General features: G+C 35.6%; 1 protein-coding gene across 4 annotated transcripts in view; it reads left to right on the plus strand.

Annotated features, from left to right (window-relative positions):
- Positions 1-22,272, plus strand: part of LOC131154063 (ENHANCER OF AG-4 protein 2-like) — a 122,201-nt gene that overhangs the window by 51,487 nt on the left and 48,442 nt on the right. For 2 of the 4 annotated variants that reach the window (XM_058106558.1, XM_058106559.1), the window contains one exon: positions 2,854-3,123. The gene's annotated coding sequence lies outside the window, so the exon portion shown is untranslated. Of the gene's footprint in view, positions 1-2,853; positions 3,124-16,896; positions 17,255-22,272 lie in introns of those variants that run through there. The other 2 variants (XR_009136317.1, XR_009136318.1) reach the window with 2 other exon arrangements.

Raw genomic sequence — 22,272 nt, forward strand, 5'->3', positions numbered from 1 at the left:
CCACCAGAATCTTTTGATCGATAAGGAACTTTATTGACAGGAGAAAGAGAAGTAAAAAGGGAGCATGAGGCATCCTTTGAAGTGAAGAGAGAAGAAATGAATAGGAAAGAAATGAAATGCAATGGGAAAGATGCATCATGAAGAACAAAGTTAACAATGCTGGCCAATCCCACTGAAAGTTCAGAAAATAAATCCCCTTAAAGCAACAAGATGAAAAGTTTTGCAAAGTAGCTAGAAAAACAATTCTCCCAAAGAATATAGAAGAGCATAGAACAGCCATTAAATATACAAGCTTTACTTTCTAACAAAATATTTAGGGCCCCATACAGATTGCACAAACCACAGCTTGCTAGCCTCTTTATGCCTTTCAAACCTCAAAAAGTGGTCAAAAGGAAAGTATCCAGAGTACCTGTACACAGCCAACCTTGCATTCACCACAACATAACCTATTCTGCCAACTCCAAGCTATAGAACAATGCAAAAAGAGATGAGAATGAAATTCATCACTAGTACAATGCATCATACGAATATGAGAAGCTAATGTGGTATGGATCCTCCTATTCTATTGCTGATATTCGATGTTAACTTTTTTAAGGACAGTGAACCAAACAAAAGCCTTAACCATAGTTTTAAAAATCTGTGCATTACGATTGTTATGTAAGGATATCGTGTTACACAGTGACATCTCAGATGTCCTCTGGTTCACAACTGTAACGGCTGTTGCACTATTGACTTTTTGTGAATGACATAGATTTTTTAGTCCTCTATTTTTTGCATTTGTCTCCCTCCCCCTCTCTTTCCCTTTATTGAAGCCGAGAAGTTCAATTTTATGTTTGTTTATTTTAGTTAGTAATATATACGTATTTCTTAGTATGCGTTCATTTTCTTTGACATTATGTATTTTTTAAATAATTAGCATTCAAATAGACCGGACTTTTCTCGTTAAAAATGAAAATTTCATATTCTAAATTCTCTCTCATATTTTTTTTTTTTTTTTCCATCTGTGTTTTTCTCACACTATCTCGAGCCAAGATTATGTTCCATTGTGTCACGGGCTAGACACTTCACACCGTGTGAAGGACTTTGTGACACTAGCTAAAGCACGCTTGCTTAACTTGTTAGCCAAAGTATACCACAGTTTACCATGAGAATACATTCACAATAGTTGAATGCAAAGTAAGTGGAAGCAATTAGCAATTCATGTAAGTAAATAACAAGAACATGGTAAATATTAAAGCGACATAATTCATTTAATGCCTCCATTGGGCAACGTGTGTTTAGCGAGTGCCATACGGCCCTTCACAAAGTGTGAAGTGTATGCCCTATGACATATTGCTATGTGTCACGGTCTCACATCAGATGTGTACTAGGGAAATAACATTGGCGAGGATGTTAGAGATTGGACAAGATAGCCTATCACGGTCCCATATCGGATGTGTACTAGGAAGACTTTGGGCTTATAAGGAGGGTTTGAGCTTCAACTAAGTGAGACACCTTTTATAGGACAAACCTGTGAGGTTAGTGGGCCAAAGTGGACAAATATCTCACTGGAGTTGGCCTCGAGACTGTTACATTTGGTATTAGAGCCACCCTGGGGGTTCTATCATGTGAGTGGAATTGTTGTGGGGGTACTATCATGTGAGTCGATCTTAAGCCACTTTGAGGAGGGCATCAAAAATCATATGGGAGAGTCTGTCACGGTCTCACATCAGATGTGTACTAGAGAAATCACGCTGACAAGTTCGTTAGAGATTGAACGGGAGAGCCTACCACGGTTCCACGTCAGATGTGTTCGAGGGACATCTTGAGCTTATGAGGAGGGTTTGAGCTTCAACTATGTGAGGTACCTTTAATAGGACTAACCCGTGAGGCCAGTGAGCCAAAGTGGACAATACCTTACCAGAGTTGCACCTAGGACCGGTACACTATGCATTTTTGTTTTTGTTTAGTACGTTAACATTCTATATTTAATTTTTTAGATAACAAAATTCTAATTAAAATTAAAAAAGTATATAAGATGTAATTCTAAATTTTATCCTTTTAAATATTTATAATTTCTTTGTTTAAACTTCATTTATAATCAATAAAACATTGAAAAGTAGCAAATGTTTGCTTCTTCTCACTATTAGCACTAAAGCAACCAAGATGATATGCAATAGTGCATGTTGTATTTAAATTGATTAAAATTTACTAGAAATCATTTAAAGCATTAACATATAGGATTTTGAGATCAAAACATGTGAATCTATATGTTTTTTTAACAAATTTGCTAATGCAAAAAATAAATTCATGGATGTGGTGTCTGTTACACATGATATGCAATGCCTGCATTGGCTGCAACCATCACCATTATGCTGACCATTGCTGTTTTTGAAAACCATGGCCTTAACCATAAAAGGAATCTGCTTCCCAGATACAGTTTACGGGAGGAAAAGGAGTAGATGAATGAATCAACTCAGAAAAGGGTTTACAAGGGAAAAAACTCAGAACTGTCTAAAGTCCAAATCCTAGAATTAATTCTGGAAGAAGGCAGAAAAGAGTCTGACAATATGAGTGGTGAAGAAGCTGACCTCTGGATCATTAAGATTCCAACAAAAATGAAAATCCCTTGAATAAAGGTCCCTTTCAATGGCCAAGAAAGAGGATTTTCTTTTACAGATTTTTAATTGCCTGTAGCTTGGTATTACTTGATCATTAATCATTTAATTCTCCTGTGTTGGTTCCATCCATGAAACTGCATGGTTTTGACTTTTTATAAATCAGCCAATATTGTAAGGAACACCATGTGCGTGTTCATGTGTTTGCATGTGAGTGTTCCTATGGTGATATTGTGTTCTTGTCAATTGTATACAGTGCCATAGGCGGTAGAATCAATTGGAAGTTTAAGAAAAGGTCATATTGCTTTGAAAGTGAATGTTTGGATGAAGCCTGATTTAAAGGTGGCGTCAAGAGCCTTTGGATACAGTTGGCAGGGCTGTGTATATTGTAAATTTCCCTGACAAATGCATCCTGTGGATTTTTTGCTTCCTAATGTAAGCCTTGTTTCTAACTCGGTACATACGTTTTCTAATTCTTGTAATTATACTCGATATGCCATATATAAAAATTATTTGTTACAGAACATTTTATTTTTCTGAGGTGGCTTCATTGGCATATTTGGAGTTATGATTTGTTTACTGGTACTTATTTCATTCTTCCTATGCTCCGAATATTTTACATGCTTCAGTAATACCTTTAGTGTGTACTTGTTTGTTATCCAATTTTACAATTTGTTAGCTACTGTTGACAACTTGTGCTTTGTTGATGTTTGTCTTACCATGTCTTTGTTATTGCTCTGTTGGGCACTGGTAAATTGCTAACATTTTCCTGATGTTCCAAAGTAGCATTGTGCAAGAAGTCCTACATCCCCAAGAGGTAAATCACCCTTAAGATTAAATTCCTGTCAAGGTGGCTTGGTCTTGTATATGTGGAGAAAAGACTTGGTAGGATGGCAAATGCTTCTCAACTTTCAAGTTTGTCCAGGCCTGGGATCTAGGAATCTGGTTTTGAGCAGATTTGGGGACTATCCTGGTAGCTTGACTCTCCATCATTGTGTATAGATATGTTTTCTTATGAGTGGGACTCTAATCCATTTTGTTGTGTCCTTGAAATTTATGTATCTGAGTTGTGATCAATTTTACAATTGACTAGTATCTGTGAATTTGGTGATAACCTCAAGTGTCACCTCTTGTTCATCAAGTCTTTCCTCAGAGGCACCCACCAAAAAACTCAGCAAATCATGTTTTTAGCTTGTAGTCCTCCTTTTGACATTTTTACAAACTAGAAATTGTTTTCTTTAATATTTTTATTTTTTATGTAATTTTTCCCCTTACAAATTTGCAAAAGTTTCTTTAGCTCATTTTGGCTTTCCATAAGTTTTATTGAATTTGTACTCATCCTATGTGTATTTATACACATTATCTATAGTTTCATGTTCAATTCTAAATCATTTTTTCCTGTTTTATTATCCTCTCTCTCTCTCTCTCTCTCTCTCTCTCTCTCTCTATATATATATATATATATATATATAAGGGCAGCCTGGTGCACAAAGTTCCCGCGTATGTGGGGTTTGGGGAAGGGGCGGACCACGATGGGTCTATAGTACATAGCTTTACCTTGCATTTTTGCGAGAGACTGTTTCCACACCTCGAATCTGTGACCTCTGGGTCACACAGCGACAACTTTGATTTTTAACTTCACTTTCTTATGCTGTTTCTTGCTTCTGCTTCCTTTCTGGCTGCTGTGGTATCACCATTTGTTTCCTTCAATTCCTTGTATCTTACATGTTGACATGCCAAATCTTGAAAGTAAGACACGACACGACAAGGTTGCAGAGATAAAAATAGAGGCACATACATATATCAATAACACATTTTTTTCTCCAAATATAATTCTTTTTTTTTTAAAGGGAAAATTACAAATACCTCCTTTGTAGTTTGACTCAAAAACAAGGAGGTACCCTGTGGTTTTCTTATGAACATGATATCTTATGCTTTCTAAAATATGTACTATTGTTTTCTATGAATATGAAGTGATGAAAAGACCAAAAGTATCCACAAAACAAATAATTAAACTAGAATATCAATTAATTGAATTGCAGTCCGACATTTTTCAAGGCTTAATTAACCACAACATGAGCTTGCAAGTTGGATATGTAGATCAAGCATTGATTTGACGTGTTTCTTCTTAGCAAGGAGGGGGTAAACCTTGAACTTTTCTTGAATATTAATTAAATTAATTAGTATCCTAATTTGATTGACTGGACCAGGAAAAATTAATGAGATTATGATTTTATATAGTTTTGGAAAGCACAAGGGGGTGTAATGGTCATAATGAAACCACTAAGGACCTCCTTGTTTTTGAGTCAAACTACAAGGGATTTGCATTATTGATTTAATTAATATCCAGTCAACAATTAATCAAATTAAGATATTGATCAATTTAATTAATATTCAAGAAAAGGACAAGGGGGTATAGTGGTCGTAACGAAACCGCAAAAGGCCTTGTTTTTGAGTCAAACTATAGGTTTTTGCATCATTTTCCTAAAAGAGAAAATAGCATTCAGCGATCATTGAATCTGCATAATACGCTGATAAATTTGGTCCATTTGATCTTTGGACTCTTCATTGATTTATGCAAGTTTGTTATTATTTTATTTTGGTAATGTTTGATTTCCAAGGTACCAGTTTGCTTAACTTAGACAATATATATGTATTTTAAAAGATAAAAAAATCTCCGAATGTTTAATAATGCTATAACATGACCTCTAGTTTTTTGTTTTTTTGAATAAAATTCTCTTATAATAATATGTGCTGTGTCATGTGTGTGTCAGACGCTTAAGATTCCTCGTTTCTGATACCTATCCAGAAATAAAAACGAGCCTGATATGCCTGAGAAATGTCCAACGTGTCGGACTCCGGCATTTTCCGCCCCCCTTGTTTAAATGTCGGTATGAGGAGTCAGAGAGATTATCTAATGGTGAGATGGGAAGGCTTATAGTTTATAAAGAAGTTGAAGTGTCTCAGAAGGTTTATGAAAAGAATGGAATTGAGAGGATTTTGGGGTTGTTAGAGCTAAGGATAGCATTTTACATAACATTGAGTGCTTGGACGAGTGACTATATAAAGGTGGTATTTGTGGCCAGGTTGCAAGGTGAATTTATCTTAAGAATGAATCAGACTATAATTTTTTAGGTAGAAAGTGTTGGAGGCAAAAAACTAAATATAAGGGGGTTATGAAGCCACAATTCTCCCTGGTTTCTTCTTCTATTTCTTTGGTGTTTACTCTCTTCCAGCTTGTCCATAACCTCCCACCGCTTCCCTTTTTATATAGTGCTATATTTTTATATCTTGCCCAAAGAAACAGACAAAAGCACCAGCCCAACCCCTTCTTGGCTCTTCTTGTATTCAAATTTATCCCCATAACAAAATTGGCCCACTCCACTACATTTCACTCGGCCAAATCCCTGAAAAAATTATAAAAAAAATAACTTTTTCCATCTGAGATCGTACTTAACCCAGCTCATTTTTTTTTAACAGCTGCTTTTTCCTTTCCTTCAAGAAAATCTAAGATAAAAAATAACAGCAACATGATTAGTAATATTGACCTGTGTGGCCCTACCATACAACAATTCCACCTTTGCACTAGTCAATTTTATTTACCATGTTGCTGTATATATATTTTTTTCTTTTAAATTTTTTTTGAGGAAGGAAAAAGGGGGGATAAAGGAAATGAGATGGGTAAAGTGGCACTTCAAATGGGAAGATTGAGTTTTTAAATACTTTTCAGAGACAAGGCCAAGTGAAATGTGGTGGAGTGGGCCAATTTTGTTTTGGGGGCTGGGTTTGAATACACAGATGATACAAGAAGGGGTTGGGCTGCTTCTTTTTCTCTGGTTCTTTGGGCAAGATAGCAAGTATATAAAAAAGGTGTGGACTGGAAGATTAAAGACAAAGGGGCAGAGAGCAAGACAAAAGAAACAGAAGAAGCCTGGGAGGGTTTGGGTGTGTGTGACCTTGTTGGAGGCTGTCGTATTGATTTCCTATAGAGGCTTTGGAGGGTGCAAGGGTGCTAGCAAACACTAGTTATGGTTTGAATATTTTTGGGTGTGTGTGACCTCTTTGGAGGCTGTCATATTGATTTCCAATCTGTGCTTCTTCATTTGCTTTGGGATAGGATTGTCTTTCTTCTTCTTTGTGGTCCTTTTCTGATTGTTGTACTGGGATTGATTTCCCCCTGGACATCCAGCTCTATTCACTGCCTATGTAAAGAGACAGAAAAGGATATTGATATGCCAAAGAGGTATTATTATCATTTTTATAAAAAAGATTAGCTTTCTTACAGTTTTCATAATTTCTTGGTGCATAATTCAAATTTAAATAATATTGTTTCCTGTTATATTTTTATTTTCCATTAATGTCTCTAGTTCTCCACTTTTTTGCTTTACCACATGACATGCAACCCAGCACCATTGGGCTAGTGTGTGTTTGTGTTTGTGAGAGAGAAAGGTTGGAGCTGAAAAAATATTAATATAATGATAATTGTTTGTTTTTTATTTTTGTATTATAGACACTCATCATTCACAATCGTGAATCTGATAGGATATTTGCCTTTATCACTGGATATGAATTGAGATTCTTTTGGGCATTTTTGAATCTTAAACTTGCTCTCTGGGTTTATAGTGCCGTACAAAGTAAAAATGTAGAGATTCAAGTTGTGCATGGAGAAGAAATATAAGGGTGGGGAAGCATTGTGATATTGGGGGATAATGCAAAAATTATTAATCGAAGATATTGCAACATTTTTCTACCTATGTAACATAATACTTGCACCTGGTGGCAGTGCAGCAATGTTATGCTCAACCTGGTGTTAAACAATTGTTTGGCACAGCTTGGGCATTCCCTGAGGATGCTCAATTGATATTCCCTGAGGATGTTCGGCACTCCTGTACTCATGGTTGTTAAAATTGCGATCTAGGTCGTAGGAACATAAGTAGGACTGCAAATGATCCGAGCCGATCCGAGCTTCAGCATGTTAAAGCTTGGCTTGGAACAGGAAGAGGTAGGCTCAGGCTTGGGCTGGGCTTGATGTAAACTTTGAAAATTTGGCTCAAGCTTGGCTCAGAGCCTAAATTATCAGCTTGAGCTTGACTCAGTTTTACCACATATTCAATAATTTTTTATTCAAAAATAGGTGGACTCGTGTCCATAACGACAACTCAGCCATGGGATGGGAAAATTAATGGGAGAAGCTTGGATTTATAAGCAATGGAAAGTCTGAAACTTCAAGGGGTTTCTGATGTGGGACAAGAAATGGGATGGAGAGTGGAGAGCTCCTGCAATTTGCATCCTACCTTGAACATCTTAGCCCACATAGAAAATTCTGAAGCAGGGAGAGCCTCCCCATCTTGCCCCAGCGCTTGCTCCTCCACTCATTTGTAATTTTAACTCTAATAAAAGCTGTTAATAGTGTAAAAATTCAATATAGAAAGGGAATTATACATAAAAAAAAGTACTCAAACATTTATTAATATAATGTAAACAAAATTACTGTTGATTTGTGAACGAAACAATGGCTAAATTGATAATTTAAATAAATAAGCAATAACTGAAAAACTAATGGGCTCGAAACTGAAATTGATCCTATTTTATCGAGCATAGTCGGCTGTTCATGAGCTGAGCCCATCTATGGTTAGGCTCGGCTCGTTTTGTAAGCGAGCCCATGGTTTTAAATCGCGGTTGCTGGTAGCGTAATGTAACTGTAACGGTAACGGTAACGGGTGTAACGGGAAGCTAGAGTAGCGGATGTTACATAACGGAAAGCGGGTGTAATGGCCGTGAATTTTTTTTAAGCACACACAACCTTGTACATATTAGCGTACTTGCACGTTTTAAGCCTTTAGCCCTTCTTAGAAAGAGTTTGTGTATTTTGGATCATTTAGTTCGAGTAACTAAGTTCCTTGGTAAGGGCAACAAGTTTACATTTGTTTTAAACCACCATTGATAGAAAAATTACGTGTGTGTGCATTTACTCTTCTCATTGTTCTTATCTGTGATAAATTCTTATGTGTGCTAAATTAATTAATAGAATAAAATTTATTATACACTCCATTAATCTATTTGACACATAAGACATACAAACAATACAAATATAAAATAGCTAGAAAAGAAAGATGGTTGAAGTTGAAAAATATAGAACATAAATATCACATTACTAATATTATCAAAATAAAATATTTTCCTAACTGCTATTTTCAAATTGTTAATTAATGCATCTATTGCGAGTATTTAAAGAAATAGTAAATTTTGTATCATTGTTATTCTCATCACAATCTTTTCCCCCTCTCGCCACATGGTATATTGAGAATGATTATGAAAGAGAGGGAAAAAGGGAGAAGAAAAAGAAAAAAATAAAATAAATTTTTTGGTGTAACAGTCTTGTAGCGCTTACGTAACGGCCGTAGCGGCCTTTATGTAACGGTCGCTACGGCTGTGATTTTTCTTCACACCAATTTCGCGGTGTGTAATGGTATCGGCAATGTAAAAAACCATTACGTAACGGCGTTACGTAACGGTTGCGGCCTTTATTTAAAACCATGAGCGAGCCTGAAAATGGGCTTGGGAATCACTCATGAAGATAATAAACAAGCTCGAACGAGCTCTTACCGAGTTGAGCTCATGAGCAGTTTGGTTCGTTTAGAGCCCTAATCATATGATCCAATGATCATACTTTACTAAAATAGTTATGATCGCACCTAGAATTATACATTTGTAGGATCATAGTGTAATCAGTAAGATCAGAAAGATCCGTAGAACTGGTGGGCTTGGTGGTGTCGTAAGATCCTACAGTATTTCATATTTTTAATAACTTTACTAAAATACTTTTCATATGGGCTTGGATTTTGCCCACTATAACTTATACATCAAATGAAAAACTTTGAAAGTTATTTGATATATTTTATGTTAACAAAATTAGGACACCAAATTTTATTTTTTGGTTCATTGGTCATTAAGTGGTGCAAATGTTAAACATTAAGCATGAAGATAGATTAATAATACATTGGATGCATTTAACATTTATAATGATAATGATAGTGATTAGTGATTATTTAAAGGATGGCCTTGGTTAAGTCATTGATGATAGTCTTAGTGAGACAAATGGTGACTTGGATGCTGACATTTAAGATAGAAGCTAACTTGATTGCGTACCTTTTGTTTGTTATGAAATTTTTTGTAAATGGATATTCATGTTGTATGGTTGTTTTTGGACTGATTTGTGTTAAAAATTATGATCTTTCTTTTAGTATGTAATAATTTCATTTTCATTATAAGCCAATTTGATTAAGTTAGGAATGCAACAATTTGAAGTTTCTTACCATAGATACTTGTAATTTTTTGAGTCTTCAACACATACTAGTCAATTTTGTGGTTAATATCATAGAAGTTTATAAATAAAAAAGAAAAAAAAACAACATACAAATGAAATTTTCATATTTATTTACGTTTTTAGTAGTCTTACGATCCTTGATTTGATTCCACGGTCCAAATCCTGATTCTAGCGATCCTACGTACAATCCCGATATTAATAACCTTGCCTGTACTTCGGTGACTTCATAGCTCTACCAGTGTCATTTCTGGTTGTCTCTTTTCTGGCAGAGAAGTTGGGTCTCTACAGGAAAAGTATTTGATGGTATATCATCTTTCTTTTTGGGTGATCGAAAAGTATTTTGATTGACTGGACAATGGGGTTCTTTGCATCTCTCTGTTTTCTGGGATGTGTATTTTCTTGTAATGATGAAGAATTTTGCCTTCTACAATTAATGGTCCTGTCTTCTGGATCGTGTGCACTGGATAAGAGCCCCATGGCCTGCTTTTGAGGGTGGCAGGATGGTTGTTACTGATGAAGTTACTAGCTAACATTTGGGATTATTTTTTGTGCCTGTAAAGATTCTGAGAAAAAGGAGGGACTTAGCTACTTGCTTTGCAGGAGTAGAGGCCTCTGGGTGGTGGAGACTTTTGCTGATTCTGAATGATGCTTATGACTTCAAAGATGAGGGCCAGCAGAGGGTAAGAGGATTGTTGTTACATTGCGGAGAATGTGGGTTTATCAATGTTTGAAGGATCGAAGATGGGCGTGGAACCAGTGAGAGTCGGATATTCCCATTTGGGTCATATGCCCTAATTTTTGTAACTTTTGTGTGAAAGTTTTGACACTTACTCTCGGAATTAGGCTCTGTAACTGTCAGGATTCATCTGGTGGCCAAAAGGAAGGATTCTGGTTCCTTTGTGGTTCTTGAGGATGCAGAGGAGATTTATTACTGGTTTTGGAATATCTGACTGCAATTTGAATTTCAAATGGCCTGGGACTAAATGTGTTGGGGTTCACTGTGATTGGCCTAAGTTTACTGAGACAAAATATCAGCAGCACCACTAGTGGGCAGTCAAAAAGTCAAATCTAGCTGGGGTCTAAATTTAAGCAGCACCTTGAGTGAGCTGTTAAAAAGTCTAATCTAGCTGGAGGGTTACCCATTTTTCGATTGAACACTTAGGTGTGCTGTTCTCTTTGGGAACCTGTTAACACAATTCCGATACAGGGAAGTTGCTCTTTATTCTTTAATCTGGAAAACTGAAGTTCCTTTAAAGAACTAGGCCTTTTCTTTGACTGCAATCCTTGAGAAAATCAATACTTATTACTTGCTTCAAAAGTGATCTATTAAGGGCCTAAGTTTGTATCCTTTGCTTTGTGAGTGGGGAAAATTTTTCTCACTTGCTTTTATATTGTCCCTCTACTTGAGTTCTTTGGAATAACTTGTTTGGGATTTTTGGTGAAAATTGAGCGTGCCCTTCGTTTTTGTAGAGGTTTTTTTTTTTTTTTTACTATTTTGTTTAGGGGTTTTGATAAGAGGGAAGAGAAGAAAGCTTTGTGGTTTTGTAATGTTTTGGCTACTATTGGTGTATTTGGTTGGTAGGAAATGCTAGTCTTTAAAGGTGCATCCACTTCCAGTAACATGCTTTGGAGCAGGTCATGTTTCTTGCGTCCTTTTGGTGTTGAAAAATGGATTCTTTCATTATGTTTCTTTGGATGACTTACAGAAAGGATTCGTTGGCATTATTTTTATTAGATTTGTCTTGTAATTACTTTCTTTTAGTGTAGCAGTTTTCCCTTTTGGTACGGGAGAGTTCTCCCTGTTCTTGTTTTTTCTTTGTTGTACTCCTTTCTTTAATACAATCCTTTGTTTATTGAAAAAAAGGAAATTAGATAGTGCTGTATCCTCACCCTAGAGATTGATTACTGAGAAATTCTTGATGACAATCCACCTTTTATTTTGTGCAAATTGGGCCTTTGCTGGCAAACTGTTGCTTCCATCATTTGTTAACATAAAATTATTATGCACAGGATCTTTTAGTTAACTTACTAGAGGCCAAGACTCAGGGCAGCTTGTAGTTAATTTAATTTAGTTGTTTGATGATGATTCTTTTCTTTCCCCTTGATCTTAAATTTGGTGGGCTATTGTTGTTATGCGTCTGACCATTTTAAGGGGCTACTTGGTTGTCACGTGAGTTGTTTAGTGGCATTGTTGTCTTAGGTTAAAAGGTTATTTGTCTTTGAGTGCTAGGAGTCTGTTGTTGCTTTGATCCTATTATGTGTATTTTATTTTATTTTTTATTTATTTTTTTATCTTCTCTAATCTGCTTTCTGACTTATTAAGAAAATCTGCTTTTGTAGTCATCTTTTGGTCTACTGAACCTTTAATACTAATTTTTTTTCCCTTTTCTGTTATTTCGTTGCTGGAACTCTGGCAAAGGTGTGGGTTTGTTCTGATTTCAGCATTTAGACAGCTGCAGATAAAATTGCATGGTTAGCTGTTCAACTGATTTAAATTTGGATGGGCAGAGAATATTGTGTTTTTTTATATTTAGAGTAGAGATGTTGGGATGGTTGAGATTGATGTCCATAAGATGTCTACGACTGATATAGTGATATCCTTTTCTGAAAGTGGGGCTTGTGTAGAAGTTTGTGGCAAATTGCCTGTAGTTAATGGAATTGATGAGGTGGATTTGTGCTTCTTGAGCGTTGTGAGATTGACATGGTAAGTATAATGGAACAATTTTTTGGTTAAAAATGGACCAATGTTTTTAAAGGTTCAATTGAGGCTTGCCTCGAGATACATGCTGCAAACACCTTGTGGTAGAGTCTGAAGTACCAAATCCCAAAATTCAAACGCATTATACGCTGAAGCTTATGCATGTATACAAAAAAGATAAATCTTCTTGCTTCTTTTTTGTTGAGGTTTATGCATTTTGGGTGTGTGAATCTCATGTTAGACTTGGCTAAACAAATTTGGCCTCATGTTTATATGAAAGGAATGTCTTAATATGAGTTGATTTCTAAAAATCTTGAACCTGAACCCTGTAATAATAATTGAGAAGTGCGTCTTTGCTCTTGAAAATAATTCGGACATTGTAATGTTATATTTACCTCTGGGCATGATTTACTTAGTGAACTCTAGTTAGCATTATTAGATGGCCAACAAGTAGTTTAATTTTCATATTTATTTGCGATTTTTTATTAATTAATTTATTTTTAAAATATGTAATTTTATTTGTGATTATATTTTTATTTTATTTATTTTAAAAATATATGTAATTTTATGTACATATGTTTTGTCAAAAAAATAAAATTCACAAAAGGCTTATGCCTCGCCCATAAGGGTCAAAATGCCCTGCTTTAGGCTTGCTTTTCAAAACATTGAAATGAATAATGCTTTATCGGTACTATGATTGGGGAAGTACATTCCATATTTGTATTTTGTGCCACTTTTGTGTCAATTCACTTGATGCCTCTATTAACTGTAACATTGAATTGTAGGTTGGAGCTTCCAAGAAACTTGTGCTGGTATACCACATGTTCATGTTGTTACGGATGAGTGGTGTGGTTGAAGTGAAGAATAGGGTGAAATTTTATTATGAGGAAAGTTGAATTGGTTAGGTCATGTTCAACTAGAAGGGATTCTTTATGTACAAAATGGATATGATGATGGTATATTGTTTATGAAAATCAAGACTCGAGATGAAATTCAAAAAATGGCTTGGCTAAGAGTGGGAAGATTTGATGTGATGTGATTGATCAGGGGCAGGAAGAATGGTGAAGTAGATTTTGGTTTTAAAATGATTTGTGCAAGGTTTTGCTTGACGAAGCCTTTGCAAATTGTTGCAAGCAATTTTGCTGCATGTTCAAAGGGGGATTTGGTTAATCTTACTCTTTGATTGACTTTCTGTGCAATGTTTGAAATAGATTGGAAGTAATCATGTCAATCCATTTGAAATGATAGGGAACACTAGGGATTTCTATAAAAAAAATCTGGCCGAGGAAGCTGGCCTAGATTAGAGATGCTTAAGGACCATGCTTTATCGAACATTATATTGACAATTCTTGAGTGGTGGTTTACTTGTAAATAGTAATCCTAATTCCTGAGTTTAGGGTTCAAATTTTCTTTTCTATAAATCTATGTGTGCATTGGTGGGCACATGCTTGTTCTTTTGTTCCATTTTCTTTTTCAAATAGGGGAGGGCTTTTTGTGCAAATCATGGTTTTAAATAGCAGCCATGATTCAATGCCTTTGCTCAATGGTTTCCTGAGGTTCCTGTGCACAGCGAAAAATCAGTTAGAAGAAATTTACAGCTATGGACCACTATGGTTATGTGACGACCTTTTTGATCTTATAGGAATGTTTTTTTTTGTTTTGTTAAATTTCTTTTCATTTCCCTTTTTTGCCCTTTCATAAGTCATTGTTTATAAGGGGCTGGAGAAGATTATAGAGAGGATGATGATGCTACAAAATTTATTTATTTTTGTTAATATTCACAGGTGATACATTAATTAGCAATTTGACATGAACTCTGTTTTGTTAAAAAAATATTTATTTTTATCATATTTGTAATTTGATATTTATTTTCTATGTTTTTCAACTTCAACCTTCATTTCTTTCTAGTTTTGTTGTGCTCAAGTTCATTGTTTATTCAGTGATAATTTTTTTGTGAATTTAAATATTATAATTCTAAAGCTTGGGTTATTGTTATACAATATAACTTCTTGGTCTAAATTTATTTGATTATGGTTATACAATATAACTCAGTGGTCTAATTTATAAGATTTTTATTACTTTAACAAATAAAATAATAGAACTAGTTTAACTTATTGTGTTAATTGTATGTCTTATGTGCCTAACAGTTGGAGTGTATAATTTATTTTATTTAGTTAATTATTTTTTTACACATGATTACTGAAATAGTGAAAATATATAATTTTTTTTTTTGTCAATAGCGGTTTAAAACAAATGTAAAAAATAATTATTGCCCTTACTAAACAATGTTAGTAAGTTGAGCTAAAGGATACATAATGCACGAGAACTTTTCTTAAGAAGGGTTAAGGCTAAAAATATGCAAATAAACCAATATACATTCGATTGTGTGTGCTTGAGAACAATTCACAGATGTTACACCCGTTTCCTATTATGTAACATCTGCGCTTCCTGCTTCCTGCTGCATCTGTCACTGTTGCGCAACGCTACCTGCTTCTGCTATTTTAAACCATGCCACAAATTGACCAGCTGCCTTACCAATTCCTCTCCATTGGTATCCACTTGAGTATAGGTTTGATTTTGTGAGGACATCTGAGTTGATGGCTTCCTCCAAAACTGACAGTTTCCACTTGGTACCATTAACAGGTGTGCATATTCATCAAAATTTTGGACTTACGAATGAATTGTTGTTATAATTTTTGAGTAGTATCCATAGTTACAATGCAGGAATAAAACAAAACATAGAGAAGTGTGTTCTCACCTCTGGCTAGCTTTGCTTTCATTGTGAGTTAGACTAAGTGATCGCGTGTCTCCTTTTCATTTACTCTATTCTTGTGCTTTGGATTGGGTGGAGGTGAATGGTATTAGGTTGGGATCTAGTGATGTTGTTTCTCTTCTTCAATATTCTAAATGAAACCATTCTTTTTCCCGAAGATGATTTAGAAAGTTTTTCCATTGTGCTAAAATATTCAAAGTGCTTCAAAGTGTGTTTGGATTGGGGATTACATTAGGAAAGAGTGGGTTGGTGCACATTAATTTTGAGGGGGTTCTGTCTCTGTTTCCTTAGTTGGCTAGTTGCTTGGCTCAGCTATGGCCCAATACCTATTTGGGAATTCCTTAGAGGGTGCTAATCCTAGAGCTTTGTGATTTTTGGTTGGCTGTTGAGACAGCGTAGGAGTTTGGATAGTTAGAAGCGTGTTTGTTTTACTTTAGGGATTCATGCTGTGTTAGGCTTGTTTGCCTTTTGTTCCTCTATACCATTTTTTGTTTGTTTAAGGTTCTTGTGCACATTGCCAGTGGGCTGGAGAGACTGATAAGAGATTTCTTGTGGTTAGGGGTGGGCATGAATAATAGAGATCTATGCGGAACGTACGGTTCATGGAACAAGCTTGTGGTACGATACCTGCTCTAAAATGTGCAATATTAGGTGTATGCTTATATAGATATATTGGTGACTAATATAATGGTGGCACTTGTATATTTTGAAGAGGATGTTGAAGTGTTCAAATCTAGAAAAGGTTTTGTTTTGTGAAATAGATAAAGAATGAATTACAGAGGATTTATAAAGTAATATTTCTCCCCTTTAACTAATAAAAAAAACATGTTGTGTGGAAAATATAGAACTGAAACCTAGGATTGTTATTTAGTGTTCTAAAATGAAAGGTACCAAGTTTAGGAATGTTTTGTACCAATATGTTGTTCCCTGGGGGGTTAGTATTTTTTTAGTAACTGAGGAAGAAGGTTTTGTCACCCTAAGAGTGAAGGTGTGTCGGTTTTGAGAACATTACTGTTTGAAATATTGCCGTAGTGGGTAAATTGCTTTGGTGCTTTCTCTTAGGAATCTGATCCGTATTAGTGTGAGGAGATCTGAAGTGAGGAGGGTGAGCTTAACTAAGGGTTTGACAAAGACAAAGAGTCTTCTACCTGTTTAAGATGCACGCTGTTTTTTAAGTGAAAGAAGCCTGAAAAGTGCACGCCTTTTGGGCTTGCAGTTCACCCTGAGACACCGTACAAATGCCTTTTGGAACATTGTCCTTAACCTTGAATGGGTTGAGGTAGAGGGTGCAAGAGTGAATTTTGTTAAATTTTCAAATCAGTGATGCATGAATGAAACAGATTGCATCTTCTGTGGTATATAAATGCAACTTAATCCAGATCGCTTGACATATGAAATTTGATGAGTTCAATAATACTGTATAAATTATCTTCATATGTTTTGATGGGAAGGAACTTTCAGCTTCCGAATAATTTGGTGACTAAGCATCATATTGTTACAGGTTTTGGCAACATAGTTAACCTGACTTGCCACCATTTATGGGGCTTCATTTTGGAAACCCACCAAGGAATAAGGTCAAAACATGCCTGATTAGTCTTCTGCAAAATGTTGAGGTAAATATTTTAAATATGAATCTTGAGTAAAGATAAGCTCACAATTTTTCCCAATAGTAATAGTTTCTATGTGAAGAACCTTTTAACTCGACACTGAGGTAGTATATGCAAATGCTTACTAACTGTTGCAAAATCTTTCTAGTAGCAGCCTGTGTATAAATGTTTCATGTTTATGAATTCTTTGTTTTATTTGTAAACACATCCAAAGTATTTTCTTTACATAATCTATATTTTTTTTATCTGAAATATTTTTTTGATAATGTTAATTTTTAATTTATTTGATCATATGATATTTTGTTAAGTGTTATATTAGGCATTTGAAGTTGGGAGTTTGGGTGCTTTGTTTTAATAACTTAACTGAACCTTGCTTAACATCAACTCCCTTCCCTCCCCCTCCCCCTCCCTCTCCCTCTCCCTCTCCCTCTCCCTCTCCCTCTCCCTCTCCCATCCCCAGAAAGTGGGGAACATTGCAATGGGGGGATAAGAAAATGAAAAAGAAAACCATCAACTATGCTTAATTCCCAGCCTTTTAATGTCATGACAGCTCTTTTGAAAAGCCATAAGCTCAGTATGGTTACATGATATCCATTTCCACTACCTGTTAACTACATTTTATGTTCATGTTTGGTGGCCTTATTTATGATTCTACATTCTGAGCAATATATTTCATTCATGCTGCTGTTGGTGTGCGTGTGGGTGTTTTAAGTTGTTCTCAGCCTGGATAGTGTAACGACTTGGTCCTTAAGATTTTCTTGTGGATCACTTCCCTTCGTCCTGGGTTCAAATCTTGTGGCTTGTTTCTGTAAAATATAAAATCTGAGAAGACTTGTTGGGTTGAGGTGGAGGTAAGACAGACATGCTGGCTAGGTAATACTTAACCAAGAATATAGTCCCAGTCCTAGTGATGGATGGAGCAAAATGAAGGAGAAGGATGGTTAGCTTCTCCCCTGAATAGTTGGAAAATTAAGGCTCAGCTTGGTGGAGTTGGGTAATGGTATCCCCAACTCACCACCCCCAACAATTGTCATAAACCTGAATAGTTTATTTTTTATGTTGGGGCTGCATTGAGTGGCACAAAAATTTACTTTATACAAAAAATGTTTTACTATATTTTAATGAAGCGAAGCGATGGCTAAAAGGAGAAACTAGATTGAGAGGTGTTTGGATAGTCATCCTAAAGAATTCTTAGAAAATAAAATGTTTTTGATGTCAATGTTTAGGAACGTCTATAATGTTTTTGTTGTCAATGCTTCTAATAGAAATTTGGTAGATAGGTCGAGTTCTTGAGAATGCAAGATGTTAAAAAACATGGGTATTCAAAATTCACCTCCATTTTTAATCTCATGAGGATTTCTAATAGAAATTTGGTAGATCGGTTGAGTTTCTTGAGAATGCAAGATGTTAAAAAACATGGGTAACATGTATTCAAAATTCACCTCCATTTTTTAATATCATGAGGAAAAATTACTCAATTTGACATGCCCAATTCAATTGACTTTATGTTTGTCATGTTGATGTGTCTTAAATTGTGTTGTGGCCCCCTATCCCCATGAGGCAATTTACACAAGATTCACCCTTGATCAATTGCTCCCTGTTCTTAGACTTTGGCTCTCTTGGAACAAGGTGTGAGAGTTCACATTTGTCTTTCATTTTGAGGCTTGAAAATCAAAGGTTATGTCTTGGATGTTGTCATGCTCTTCTTGAAGCAAAATGTCACATTGGAGTTAATATGATGTTTGGTATCTGTGCATGGCAGCTATGAGTGGGCATGTTGTGTACGAAGTGATCTCAAATTTGCTTATGTTTAACCTAGTGTTTCCTCCTTTTTCATCATGCATATAAGTTTTAGACTTCATTGGGGCTCTCTAGTGAAATCATTCTTTAGTGCACATTTATTCGTTGGAATATTGTTTAATTCGTCTTAGGTGCTTTCTCTTTTGTTCTCTCCTTCCCTTTGTTATCCTTCTTGTTTTGTCTTCTTGTTTTCTTCCTTGTCCATGCCTTCTTGCTTGAAACTCCATTTGAAGGATGATAGTAACTCGAATCCAGTGGTTTCGTTTGTTCCACTACCCTTATTCTCAATAATGGTGGTGTTAGAGGAACTTCACTAGTCTTTGTCTAGAGATCCTTGCTTTCTTAGGATGGGAGCATTCCTATGGAACATCCCCTTCTTTTTGGGCGTAGGGGTTCTTTTAGCAGTTCGTTCCCTTCTCATGAAGATTCTAATTTCATTGTTCTTCGAGGCAGGAGAACCTGAGTCCTTTAGGAATTTGTATAAAAATTCCCAAATTGTTGTGCATCTCATCTTCCTCTAGTTGGGCGTGTGATTATAGGCTTGCTAAGATTTTTCTTCGCGAGGAGGCTTTTGTTGTCAGCTTTCATCTTTCTTCTGCTCCCTTTATGAGGGATCCTATGTATTTTAAAATTTTGCCCCCAAATGGCTTAAGGGTTCTCTTGGAGCTATGCCGTCTTTGCTTCAATGAGCAGAAAAACCTTAAATCCCCATATTCCATAATTGCTTCACCTTAAAGAGTCGTCCTAGATTCAGGTGTTGGTCCTACTTCACAACCAATAAGATCCTAACGAACCCTTCTCGAAGCCCTAATTCTATTAAGTGATAGAAGACTGGGTTCTTCTTTGTCACTTGGATAGGGCCTAACCTGTACACTATGTGAGCTGTGTAGCAACGTATTGACCAGGGGATCTGATGTCTTGACTTGGAATAGAGAGGGATGAGAAATTATGTGTTCTTTTATAGGGTCGATGGAGTTTCCACTATAAATTATTTACATAGGTGTAGTTGGCCTAATTAATGCTCATTGATTGGTCTTTAGGCTAACTTATGATCAATAAATCAATAGCTTAATTTGCTCTTACAAGCACTGGGTTTGGGAGTATGGTATGCAAGGGAAGGTAGTTTCGTACGCACATTGCACAAAAAATATCTTACCTATGATTATCTTGAATTGTATGAAAGGACTTGTCTTCTGTTTTTTATTATTTTGGTAGGAATACAACAAACACTGTGATTTGAGCATGTCCAACAAGACCTCCAAAAGAGAGGGTTTCACTAGATAAACCCTCTTTAGATTTGACATAAGTGAGGTTTAAAATATCCCTTTCCCTTTGTTCTATCCTAGGGATGTGCACATGTGCATGCAACAATTAAGCATGCAAAATAGGTATTCAACTTGTTAAAATAGTCTGGAAATATTTCTTGATTTTTCTAGAATTCTTAAGATATTTTCTGGATATTTAGACAAAATTTGGAAAATTTTCTTTTCTAAGGTATATTTTGATCATTTTTGAAAAATTGAGATGTTTCTTAGTTTCAAATTTTTTTCGGGGGTTTTCGTGAAATTCGATTTTGTTTGTTTGTTTGTTTTTTTTTTACTTTTTTTAAATCCCATTTCAAGGCATACAAGTGTAGAATAAAGTTATAAACAAAAAAAATGAAAAATAAAGTAAAATAAAACAACTAGAAAAAGGATAATGGATGGCTATGTGAAGGGGGGGGGGGGGGAGAGTATTGTAGCTTGATTTTTTTTAAAAAAAATGAAAATTTCATGTTTTAAAAAAAATTCATATTGCACTTGAAAATACACACTTAAGATGAAGAGGTGCGTAAAAACATTTAATATTGTAAACAAAAATGGTACACATGTTGGCAGGTGGGGGGGGGGGGGGGGGGGGGTGGGGGCGGGGGGTGGGGGAGAACATGCAGGTGTTTTAACCCCCTTTTCATCATCTTCTTATGTTGTTCCTCTTGCAGACCTTAACCTAAGATGATCTCCCAACCAGAAGTTGGGAGAATTGGGTAATTCAAAATTTAAAGACTTTTAAGAATATAATTTGTTTAGTTTAAATCAAACAACACATAATCACAAAGAAGGGAAACCACACCAAACTTATAGTAGTTTGGTCAATTTTGACCTACATCTACTTCCTAAGCAACTTATTTGAGATTTCACTATAAATTAGTTGATCAACAACAATCATGCGAATCTTTCATTTTGAACTTCTTGGAGTTGTAGAATTATTCACCCACATTCGGCTAAAAAGCCAGTTGTAGTAATGATTGGATTATGAGTAGTTAGATAATCCTTTTTGGTGGAATTTTGATTATATGAATTAAGATTTATAAAGAGAGTAAATATTCCACTAGGCAATACATGAGTGACAAAGAGGATAGAATTTAGTAGCATAACTAGTGCGACATATCAACTGGTCTTGATATAAATTTGGCTCAAGAGTCTCTCTAATCAATCCAATTGGCATGTTGTATCATTTATGTGACCAAATTCTATAATAGTGAGGACAAAATGCACAATGAATGATATGCCCCTAATGATGATATCTATGGCTCCATCTTTCTTAACATTCTTATTCAACACCAAATATTGGGTGCAAATCTCTATCCTAAGGTATAGGATAGGGTTATCTAGTGTATGGTAAGGTTCTATATACGAAATTGCCCAAGTGGAAGTTTCGATGGAGGTCTGATAGGCATGTAATGCAAACATCAACATATCATGTCAAAAGCTAAAGGCAAGAGACAAACAATTGAGGAAAATCTAGCTGTCGGACGAGCTAGGACGCGAGTAGAGGTTATCCATTCGATTTTGTAACTAGTTGGTGTGTTTGAATAATCAAAAGAGGTTTTGTTTATACATCTAATTTTGTTTCGGCTGATTGAATGCAATCAAGTGGAATCGTATTCTAGATCCTTGTAGGTGAACCATATTCTCTAATGTCTTTTTGATGTTCTTGTTGACAGCTTCTATTGCCCCATTCATTTTTGGCCAATACTTAGAAGAGTTGTGTTGGATCTTGAGCTCTCGGCACAAATCTAACATCATCCGGTTGTTCAAATTGGTGTCATTGGTGAAATGATTTGTGCTGGTAATTCATATATGCAGATTTACTTTTTTTATGAACCACACAACTACTTTCTTGGTAATGCTTGCACAGGATGCAACTGCGACCCATGTTTTGAAGTAGTCTATTGCCACTAATATGGAGCAATGCCCATTTGATGCCTTTGGGGAAATAGGACCAATGACATCCATTCCCCACATAGAAAAAGGCCAAGGAGTTGTCATATTATGTAATGGTACGAGGAGCTTTTAACTTGTCTGCATAAATTTGACACTTGTAGCATATCCTTACAAAATCGATGAAATATGTCTCCATAGTGGACCAATAATAGCCTGCTTGCATTTTCTTTCTTGCCAACATGTGCCCATGTGGATGAGTTGAACACG

The sequence above is a fragment of the Malania oleifera genome, chromosome 4 (assembly GCF_029873635.1).
Source record: "Malania oleifera isolate guangnan ecotype guangnan chromosome 4, ASM2987363v1, whole genome shotgun sequence".
NCBI classification, from domain to species: Eukaryota; Viridiplantae; Streptophyta; class Magnoliopsida; order Santalales; family Ximeniaceae; genus Malania; species Malania oleifera.